The sequence below is a fragment of the Pristiophorus japonicus genome, chromosome 7 (genome assembly GCF_044704955.1).
Source record: "Pristiophorus japonicus isolate sPriJap1 chromosome 7, sPriJap1.hap1, whole genome shotgun sequence".
In the NCBI taxonomy this organism is placed as follows: Eukaryota; Metazoa; Chordata; class Chondrichthyes; family Pristiophoridae; genus Pristiophorus; species Pristiophorus japonicus.
Window position 1 is genome coordinate 45466376 of NC_091983.1, and position 12078 is coordinate 45478453.

Below are 12078 nucleotides of genomic sequence, written 5' to 3' on the forward strand. Positions count from 1 at the left end.
GCATTTGGCGATGAGATGCGAGATGCTCAGCGCCCTCCCGGATGCACTTCCTCCACTTAGGGCGGTCTTTGGCCAGGGACTCCTAGGTGTCAGTGGGGATGTTGCACTTTATCAGGGAGGCTTCAAGGGTGTCTGCCCATCTGGGGCTTGTTTGCCGTGAAGGAGTTCCGAGTAGAGCGCTTGCTTTGGGAGTCTCATGTCTGGCATGCAAACAGTGTGGCCTGCCCAATGGAACTGGTTGAGTGTGGTCAGTGCTTCAATGCTGGGGAAGTTGGCCTGGTCGAGGACGCTAACGTTGGTGTGTCTGTCCTCCCAGGGGATTTGTCGGATCTTGTGGAGACATCGTTGGTGGTATTTCTCCAGCGACTTGAGGTGTCTACTGTATATGGTCCATGTCTCTGAGCCATACAGCCCTGTAGACCATGAGCTTGTTGGTAGATTTGAGGGACTGGTCTTCAAACACTTTTTCCTCAAGCGGCCGAAGGCTGCACTGGCGCACTGGAAGCGTGTTGAATCTCATCGTCAATGTCTGCTCTTGTTGATAAGAGGCTCCCGAGGTATGGGAAATGGTCCACGTTTTCCAGGGCTGTGCCATGGATCTTGATGACTGGGGGGTAGTGCTGTGCGGCGAGGACAGGCTTGTGGAGGACCTTTGTCTTACGGATGTTTAGTGTAAGGCCCATGCTTTTGTATGCCTCAGTAAATATGTCGACTATGTCCTGGAGTTCAACCTCTATATGTTCAGGACAAAACTACAGAACTAGTGGGAACCTGTTCAAACTTCGCCATCACCAGGCCAGGTCCAAGTCCAACCCAACCTCCGTCGTTGAGCTACAGTACGCGGATGATGCCTGCGTCTGCGAACACAAACAATATTCCAACAGTGGATAGTCAAGGGACTATGGGAGGGAGGAACTTAACACAATCACAATCATGAAGGAGGTCGTACTCAGTAAAATAATGGGACTAAAGGTGGATAAATCCTCTGGACCTGATGGCTTGCATCCGAGGGTCTTAAGAGAAGTAGCGGCAGGGATAGTGGATGCATTGGTTGTAATTTACCAAAATTCTCTGGATTCTGGGGAGGTCCCAGCAGATTGGTAAACCGCAAATGTAACGCTCCTATTTACAAAAGGAGGCAGTCAAAAAGCAGGAAACTATAGACCAGTTAGCCTAACATCTGTGGTTGGTAAAATGTTGGAGTCTATTATTAAAGAAGCAGTAGCAGGACATTTGGAAAAACATAATTCAGTCAGGCAGAGTCAGCATGGATTTATGAAGGGGAAGTCATGTTTGACAAATTTGCTGGAATTATTTGAGGATGTAATGAACAGGGTGGATAAAGGGGAACCAGTAGATGTGGTGTATTTGGACTTCCAGAAGGCATTTGACAAGGTGCCACATAAAAGGTTACTGCACAAGATAAAAGTTCATGGGGTTGGGGGTAATATATTAGCATGGATAGAGGATTGGCTAATGAACAGAAAACAGAGAGTCGGGATAAATGGTTCATTCTCGGGTTGGCAATCAGTAGCTAGTCGGGTGCCTCAGGGATCAGTGCTGGGACTCCAACTATTTACAATCTAGATTAATGACTTGGAAGAAGAGACCGAGTGTAATGTTTGCTGATGATACAAGTATGAGGAGGATGCAAAAAATCTGCAAAAGGACATAGACAGTCGAAGTGAGTGGGCAAAAATTTGGCAGATGGAGTATAATGTTGGAAAGTATGAGGTTATGCACTTTGGCAGAAAAAATTAAAGAGCAAGTTATTATTTAAATGGAGAAAAATTGTAAAAGTGCTGCAGTACAGTGGGACCTGGGAGTACTTGTGCATGAAACACAAAAGGTTAGTATGCAGGTACAGCAAGTGATTAGGAAGGCCAATGGAATCTTGGTCTTTATTGCAAAGGGAATGGAGTATAAAAGCAGGGAAGTCTTGCTACAGCTATACAAGTTATTGGTGAGGTCACACCTGGAATACTGGGTACAGTTTTGGTTTCCATATTTAAGAAAGGATTATACTTGCTTTGGAGGCAGTTCAGAGAAGGTTCACTAGAAACATAGAAACATAGAAAATAGATGCAGGAATAGGCCATTCGGCCCCTCGAGCCTGCACCGCCATTCAATAAGATCATGGCTGATCATTCCCTCAGTACCCCTTTCCTGCTTTCTCTCCATACCCCTTGATACCCTTAGCCATAAGGGCCATATCTAACTCCCTCTTGAATATATCCAATATCCTAGGTTGATTCTGGAGATAAGGGGGTTGACTTATGAAGAAAGGTTGAGTAGTTTGGGCCTCTACTCATTGGAATTCAGAAGAATGAGAGGTGATCTTATTGAAATGTATAAGATTATGAGCGGGCTTGACAAGGTGGATGCAGAGAGGATGTTTCCACTGATAGGGGAGACTAGAACTTGAGGGCATAATCTTAGAATAAGGGGCCGCCCATTTAAAACAGAGATGAGGAGGAATTTCTTCTCTCAGAGGGTTGTAAATCTGTGGAATTCACTGCCTCAGAGAGCTGTGGAAGCTAGAACATTGAATGGATTTAAGACAGAGATAGACAGTTTCTCAGCTGATAAGGGAATGAGGGGTTATGGGAAGCGGGCAGGTAAGTGAACCTGAGTTCATGATCGTATTCAATGGTGGAGCAGGCTCGAAGGGCCGTATGGCTTACTCCTGCTCCTATTTCTTATGTTCTTATGTTCTTATGTTATGGAGGTGAATGTAGGTGATGGAGACGATAAGGGGTCGGAAGCTTCGGCTAGGGTCATGTAGGTGGCAGAAGTCTGAACAGTCTGGTTGAGTCTCAGAGAGTGGTCAGAGAGGGGTATGTAGTCAGTGACTAGGGATCAGAGTTTGTGGTGAGGTTGAGAGCAGATAGTTTACCATGGTCACAGTCACATAGGTCATCATTTGTGACTTTGACAAGGGCTGTTTCAGTGCTGTGGCAGGGGCAGAAACTTAATGGAAGGGGTTCAAATGTGGAGTTTTGGAAAAGTTGGGCATGGATGTTGGAGGCCACAACACATTCAAGGACTTGAAATAAACATGGATGTCTGACATAAGTATTAACAATGCAAGTATTAATAGTTGAATGACTGGATTTTGTTCAGCCAGAATCTTATTTGACAAATGTGCTGAACTGAAATCGCATTTTGCTACCCATAATTTCTGTTATTATTGTGTCTAAACGTTATGAAGACTTACAGCCAGCAGCACTGGGAATTGTTATGTTTGGATAACAGCAGGACCTAATTTAGTTCCAATTCAATAATTTTACCACTTTGTTCACAAGAGCCCTGAGGAATGATTTTACTTAAAAACAGTTCCTCTTTAATGTGGTTGTGAGAAAAAGCAACAATTATGGAGAGATGCCCTATCATTGTGAACTTCTACTTTTATCATTTCTTGGACCAGTAAATTGAATGTGACAGTTGGTTTCCAATTGCGGGATTGTTCAGCACAGTGATTTGCAAACATGCAAAAGCATCTCAAGCAACACATAGAAACAACTCAATCTACTATGTAACAGAGCAGCAATGCTTCTTTCTTGAAGAAATTTCTCTAAGCTGGAGTTTAATAACCATAGTTACTACATTTGCTCTCAATCTCACTAAAATTTCTCTGAAACTTTTACAAGTTTTGCATTTTGACAAGATCACAGGATAATTACGCTCAGTGAATTCATCTTCAAAATGCCATTTCCCACCAATTGCACCACTAGCCTCACACACTGCTCAACACACCACATCTCCATCACTAACCTACCAACACTCTCTATCAATCACGACTCATACCTCACATTCATAGCTTCACCTCACCCATACACATGTATCACTGCTGCAAGCCTCACACCCACATCTCACACTTTGCAAGCACTGTCAGCTCTTCAACCATGACAGCCGCATCACCCAAACACATTGCACCACACTCACTAATGCACTTCCCTCTCTCTTAGGACATAACCAGAGGCAGCAGAAGCTAACCAGTGGCGGACAGGTGGGACTGCATGTCCTTAACCCGTGGAGGAGATGGTGCTTGCTATCATTGGAGCAGTCATAGCTGCAGGGCTGAAACGATAGAAGGCGATAGTATCCCCATACCTAATCCTCCTTCTCATATCGCACTTCCCCCTCATCCCACAACCACTGATTTACAAGCTACAGATATTGTAAGCATGCACTTTTACTTTCTCCTCCATCTCCCCACACCGCAACCCTACCCTTGTGCCTTTCTCCTTTCAGATGTGCAAGAACTGCCACCTGGCCAGGCAGTGGTGGAAGAGCAGCGGGTGGGAGAGGAAGAAGGCAGTTATGATGAAGAAACACCATCACTCGCTGTCACACACACAGCCAACAGCTCAGATACTGACACTGCGTGTAATTTAGAGGCTAGCATAGAGGGAGCATCTGTACATGGTGAGACACTGGACAAGAGTGGCCTGCAGCCAGGGCAGAGGCCAAGAGCAGCGCAGGTGCTAGCTCGCCTGAGGGCGAGGTCCCACACGAGTTTTACTGCAGATGACTCAGATGAGCACTTCGATGGGTTGGGCTACAGAAGAAGGCTGATGGGTATTCACAACAAAATGCTTGGTGCACTGGCAAGTCTCCAGGAAGCTTGCGTGCAATGTCAAGGAGTATGGAGGAGTTGGCATCAACTTGGTACAAGGCTTTGCACAGAGCTTGAAGCCCATTCTTTCCAGCATGGATGTCGTGGGCAACTCCATTAACACATTTGTGGACCCAACCAGGATGCAGCGTCTAATGGCCGATGTCTCAGCTTCCACCCAAAATCTGAGTGCTGTTCAGTATGCTCTCATACAAGCTCAGCTTGCTTATATACAAGCTCAGACTGCTGCCATCATGGCTGTGAATACAGGGGCTTGCAGGGTTCCACAGCAGTCCAGCAATCTGTCCTCCAAGGTTACTAGGATTGCTGATGTGTCACTGCGAGGGAGTGGCAGTGGCTCCATGGAGCATAAACCTACTGTCCTCTCCTAGGACGACAGCATTTATCCTCGCACCACTGCCACTCAGCCAGTGCCCTTGCTGTTACCCGTCAACCAGCCAGCCCAGACAGTTGCCACCCATGCCGAGATGGTGCAGTCAGCAGCTCGGTCTGCTAGGCTCAGAACTGCTCAAAGCCATCCTTCAAGGCCATCTGCAGTCTCCCCCACTGAAAGTCAGCAGCCTTCCAACAATCATGGTAGCACCGTGCCTGGAGCACAAGGATAGACAAACGCACACAGAAGACAGGCAGCAAGGGAATGCACAAGGGTAATTAGGTGATGCTTGTTTGCAATATAGCATGGTTTGATTTTGTAAATCTAGTTTCTAATGTGTATTTTGTGTGGCTTTTATTTTTGCATTGTGGCCAAGCGGACGCTGTGACGGTCAGTGGAAGAGGGAAGGTAAGGTATGGAACTGTTGGTGAATGGAGAATTAGGGTTGCGTTTACTGGCATCGCAGCTGGATGAATTGTTCACAGACACCCCGTCCAAAAAGGGGCCATCTAGGTTGCCTCCTCCCTTCCTCTTACACTCCCTCCTCCTCTTCCTACTCCTCCTCCTCTTCCTGCTGCACCTCAGCTGCTTGCTGTATAGCTGGTGGCAAGGGCTGTGCCCTCTGGATGGCAAATTTGCGGAGCACATAGCACACCACCAGGAATCTTGACACTGCTGAGTACTACAATTGGTGAGGCAAGTGAGGCGAGATACTGCTCAGTGCGGAAGGGGCATATGTGCAATATGATTTGAATAGGTGATCTGAGATACTTGTCACTGTGGGGTGACGGGGCCAAGGACGGACCACTGCTGGAATTATTACTTTGTAGGGGGAAGGACATCCTTGAGCAAGTGGCTAAAAGAAAAGGCCGAGTGGGCGGGTGAATGGGTCAGCCATGTAATGCTGAAGTGAGTGGGTGTTTGGGGGCATGGTAGTTCCTTGGGGTCACCGGCAATGAGCGCTAATGGAGAAGGGTTATTGAGTCACCGGCTGCCGGGAGTTGGTTTTGGAATCAAGGACCAAAGTGAGGTGCCTGAGACGGGTGCCTTGAAGAAAAGGCAGCTGGCAGGGTGAGGTGGGACGATGTTCAGGAGAGTTATAAGGGGACAAAATCTTTCCAAAAAGTTATATATTTACTGTTAAACTTTAATAATAATCTTTTTTACTGAACGATACAATAAAACAATGGAGGTTGACAAAGTTAGGTCATTTCATATTTCAATCCTCCATGGTCAAAGTCAACAGGTACATGCAGACTTAACCTGGTAATTTTTGGTAATAATTCTTAATATATTATTGGGCAGTTGTTGCTTTTGTAGCTAATGTTATGTGACATTTAACATTGAAAACCCCCTATCACAGCACTGCCTATAGGCATAATTGGTTATGAGCGTAAATGTTGATACTTTTATAATGCATTTTCCCATTGAGATAACATGACAGAGGACTTTCCAATGCACTTTAAAATTTAATATTTCTACCCACTCAGTGACTTTAATACATAATAGATGTTCTTATGAGATTAGATAGCTGAATGGGTAGCATGTTGTCAGCCTACAAGATTTTGCACTGATATACAGGAAGAATGAAATTAAGCTGTTTCTGAGAATATGGATTCAACTTGAAATGCAAATTGGGTGGTTTCTCTAACGGGTTACCGACCTGCAATGTCAGTTTTATGGTTGGACAGCAAGTTAAAATTCTACCCCCTTATATCATCTCTCACTTTCAGTTTGGAGAAAACAGTTTAGATGAAAGAACAATGGGGGAAAGTAAGTAATTAAATCATGAATCTGTTCTTTATAAACAATTTATAATCTTTTTTTTAAACAAATAATGAATGTTGCTGACAGACAAAATGTCCCCATAAACTTCAACATTACTGTTTGGATAGGTGATGTCATAAGCAGGATTAGACACTATATTACCTTCCTTCTTTCATATGATCTATCTCTCTCTCATATATGTCTCAATGAGGCACAAGAATCTATTGATTTTGTACTTAATTTGACTCCCATTCAGCCTATTTCCTTCTCTGTTGTTCCTCTGTTTCTTCCTCAATCCTTAAATCTCAATGGATAAGGCTATTGGTCCAGCCATTCACTAAGGTCCCTGTTGCCCTCACTGCACCGTTATCAGCTTGCACTTCCAACAAGTTACAGCACAAACATTTATCGAGCTGTAAGGTGCAGGAAAAAGTCTAACTAATGGCAGACTCTGCGAGATGCTCATTTCCAGCAAGATCTGGCCCATTGTGCCCCCAGTCTGTGCCCCCAGTCCCCCCGATGTGTGCTGTGCTCTATTTTCTGCTGTGCTATGCTCTACTCCCACCCCCTCCAATGTATAGTATTCTTTATCTCCTCTCTGCTATGTTCTGCTCTCGAGCACTTGCTATGCTCTATTATCAACCCTGCTCCTTCCCATTTGCGCACTGCTCCTGAAATCACTCCTCACTGTAAGCTTTTCATAAATATGGAAATTATCATTCTGAACAAGACCTTCAGTCAATGGCAGCAGTCTGATGTCTTCACTGGCAGAGTTTGCTTTTTGTGCGGTCATTAACTGGCCTCTCGTGCCATTGCACATAGAGACTCAAACCAAGTAAACTCTACAGTAAAGTGGGGTTAGAGGGCAGGGTGCACAGATATGATTTGGTTTCCATTTTAACGACATTATTTATAGTTAATTAGCAAAACTTAGGGCAATTTGGAAAGCATCGGGATAGAGTTGGCTGGGGCATAAGAATTTCTCTGAGGAGCTGTGAGATTTAAAATTGAGATGTTAGTGTCACTATTGGCAGGAGGTTGTAATTACTGTGTGACAAGCTTATACCAGCAGTTTGTAATTATAAGTGTGCACATAAGTATTTATAATAGAGAAATGTGACACAAAATGTAACAAAAATGTGACAACGGATCATGAGGAAATGTGCACAGATATTGTTATGTATGCAACCCTATGTAACCAGCATTCTACCGCCACCAGAGGGCGTATATGTTGGAGCCCCAAGGGATCCCAGCATCCCTTGGGAGCACTGTATATAAGCAGGCCTCCCATGCTGTACCAACACTCTGGAGTTAGAATAACTTACTCATGACTACAGTACTCAATCACCTTACTTTATTATGGACGTAACAACTGGCGACGAGATAACGAACCATCACGTGAAAATGAAGAGAACTGTTGGTATCTTGGAGAAATTCTCAGAAGGGGATGATTGGGAGGCCTTCATGGAGTGACACAACCAATACTTCGTGGCCAACAAGCTGGAAGGGAAAGAGAACACTGCCAAACGAAGGGTGATCCTCCTTACCGTCTGTGGGGCAACAACCGATGGCCTCATGAAGAATCTTCTTGTTCAGGTGAAACCAACAACCAAATCATATGAAGAACTGTATACGCTGGTCCGGGAGCACCTAAATCTGAAGGAGAACATTCTGATGGCAAGGTATCGATTTTACAATTGTCAATGGCCTAAAGGCCAGGAAGTGGCGAGCTACGTCGCTGAGCTAAGGCACCTTGCAGGACATTGCGAATTTGATGGATTCCTGGAGCAAATGCTAAGAGACTTTTTTGTGCTTGGCATTGGCCATGAGGTTATCCTTCGCAAGCTATTGATTGTTGAAACACTGAACCTGAGCAAAGCCATAACGATAGCCCAGGCATTTATGTCCACCAGCGATAACACCAAACAAATTTCGCAACATAAAGATGTTTCAGAAAGTACTGTACACAAAGTAACGTTGTTTTCAGGCAGGAATGCATATGGCAGAACATACACGCCTGCAGTTGCACGGCCTCAGATGACTGAGTCCGCCATCAAGCATTAATGTGAGGCAGTTAACACCTTGTTGGTGCTGCGGAGGTGATCATCGAGCCCATCAATGCCGCTTCAAACACTATGCGTGCAAAGGCTGTGGAACAATGGGACACCTCCAGCTAATGTGCAGATGAGCTGCAAACCACCACGTTGCAGAGGAAGACCGATCCATGGTGGATCAAACTGAACTAAAGACTCAAACCGAGGAGGCAGAAGTGTACGGGGTACACACCTTCACCACGAAATGTCCACCGATCATGTTAAAAGTTGAACTGAACGGAATTCCAGTATCCATGGAATTGGACAAGGGTGCGAGTCAGTCCATCATGAGCAAAAAGGCCTTCGAGAGGCTGTGGTGCGACAAGGCACACAGGCCAAAGCTGAGCCCCATTCACACCAAGCTGAGAACTTACACTAAAGAGCTGATCCCTGTAATTGGCAGCGCAGCAGTAAAAGTCTCCTATGATGGAGCAGTGCACGAACTCCCTCTATGGATTCCAGGAGATGGCCCCACACTGTTTGGCAGAAGCTGGCTAGGGAAAATCCGCTGGAACTGGGACAACATGTGCTTTCGTCCGTCTACGATGCCTCATGTGCCCAGGTTCTGAGCAAGTTTCCGTTGTTGTTTGAGCCAGGCATCTGAGGTTTCTCGGGGGCGAAGGTGCAGATCCACTTGATTCCCGGTACACGACCCATCCACCACAAGACACGGGCGGTGCCATATATGATGCGAGAGAAAGTGGAGATCGCGTTAGACAGGCTGCAATGAGAGGGCATCATCGCACCGATGGAGTTCAACAAGTGGGGCAATCCGATTGTTCCGGTTCTCAAGGGCGATGGCACAGTCAGAATTTGCGGGGACGATAAAGTAACGATTAACCATTTTTTGCTGCAGGCCAGTACTCACTACCCAAGACAGACGACCTATTTGCGACGCTGGCAGGAGGAAAGGCATTCACCAAGTTGGACCTGACCTCAGATCAGATGACGCAGGAGCTGGCAGAATCTTCGAAAGACCTCACCTGCATCAACACGCACAAAGGTCTGTTCATCTACAATAGATGCCTGTTTGGGATTCGATCGGCCGCGGCTATTTTTCAAAGGAACATGGAGAGCCTGCTAAAGTCGGTTCCGCGCACCGTGGTTTTCCAGGACGACATACTGGTCACAGGTCTGGACACCATCGAACACTTGCAGAACCTGGAAGAGGTTCTAAGTCGGCTAGATCATGTGGGACTCAGGTTGAAACGCTTGAAGTGTGTTTTCCTGGCGCCAGAGGTCAAGTTCTTAGGGAGAAGAATCGCGGCAGACGGCATCAGACCCACCGACGCCAAGACAGAGGCCATCAAGAACATGCCGAGACCACAAAATGTGACAGAGCTGCAGTCGTTCCTGGGACTCCTCAATTATTTTGGTAATTTCCTACCTGAGTTAAGCATCTTGCCAGAACCCCTATATGTGCTGCTACGCAAGGGAGATGACTGGGTATGGGGTAAATCACAAGAGACAGCTTTTGAGAAAGCCCGAAATCTGTTATGTTCCAACTAACTGCTTGTCCTTATGATCCTTGTAAATGTTTAGTGCTAGCTTGCGATTCATCTTCGTACAGGGTCGGGTATGTATTACAACAAGCAAAAGAATCGGGAACATTGCAACCGGTCGCTTATGCGTCTAGCAGCTTGTCCACGGCCGAAAGGGCCTACAGCATGATTGAAAAAGAAGCTCTGGCATGCGTTTACGGGGTAAAAAAAATGCATCAGTATCTGTTTGGGCTTAAGTTCGAGTTAGAAACTGACCATAAGCCGCTCATATCGCTATTCTCAGAGAGCACAGGTATCAATGCCTCTGCTTGCATCCAAAGATGGGCGCTCACGCTGTCTGCATATAACTATGTAATTTGCCACAGGCCAGGCACAGAGAACTGCGCTGACGCCCTCAGTCGGCTACCATTGCCCACCACCGGGGTGGAAATGGCTCAGCCTGTAGACTTGCTCTTGGTGGTGGATGCATTTGAAAACGAAAAGTCACCCGTTATGGCCCGTCAGCTCAAAACCTGGAGCAGCCAGGATCCTTTACTGTCCCTTGTAAAAAAACTGCGTCCTCCATGGGTGCTGGTCCAGCGTCCCAGCGGAGATGCATGAAGAGATCAATTCGTTCCAGCAGCGTAAAGACAAAATGTCCATACAGGCAGACTGTCTTTTGTGGGTTAATCACGTTGTTTTGCCCAAGAAAGGCAGAAAAACGTTCATACGCGACCTACACAGTACCCACCCAGGCATAGTAATGATGAAAGCTATAGCCAGATCCCATGTGTGGTGGCCCGGTATCGACTCAGATTTGGAGTCTTGTGTGCACCAATGCAACACCTGCTCTCAACTGAGCAATGCACCCAGAGAGGCACCGCTAAGTTTGTGATCATGGCCCTCCAAACCGTGGTTTAGGATCCACATTGACTTCGCTGGCCCGTTTCTAGGCAAAATGTTCTTGGTTGTTGTGGATGCTAATTCAAAGTGGATTGAGTGTATAATAATGTCTGCAAGCACGTCCACTGCCAGCATCGGAAACCTACGAGCCATGTTTGCCACGCATGGCCTGCCTGATGTCCTTGTCAGCGACAATGGACCGTGCTTCACCAGCACTGAATTCAAGGAATTCATGACCCGCAATGGGATCAAGCACGTCACATCTGCCCCATTCAAGCCAGGCAGAACGGGCAGTCCAAACCATCAAGCAAAGCTTGAAATGCGTGTCGGAAGGCTCCCTGCAGACCCGCCTGTCCCGAGTCCTGCTCAGCTACTGCACCAGACCCCACTCGCTCACAGGGGTTCCCCCAGCTGAGCTGCTCATAAAAAGGGCGCTCAAAACAAGGCTTTTTCTCGTCCACCCTGATCTCCATGATCACATCGAGAGCAGGCGGCATCAACAAAGCATGTACCATGATCACACAAATTTGTCACACGATATTGAAGTCAATGACCCTGTATTTGTACTCAACTATGGACATGGTCCCAAATGACTTGCTGGCACTGTTATAGCCAAAGAAGGGAGTAGGGTGTTTTAGGTCAAACTTGCAAATGGACTAACTTGCAGAAAGCATTTGGACCAAACCAAACTGCGATTCACAAACAGCCACGAGCAACCTGAAGAGGACACCACCAACTTCGACCCTCCAACACACACATAGGTGGCAACCGACATCATGGTTGACCACGAAGCTGAACTCATCATCCCCAACAGTCCAGCAA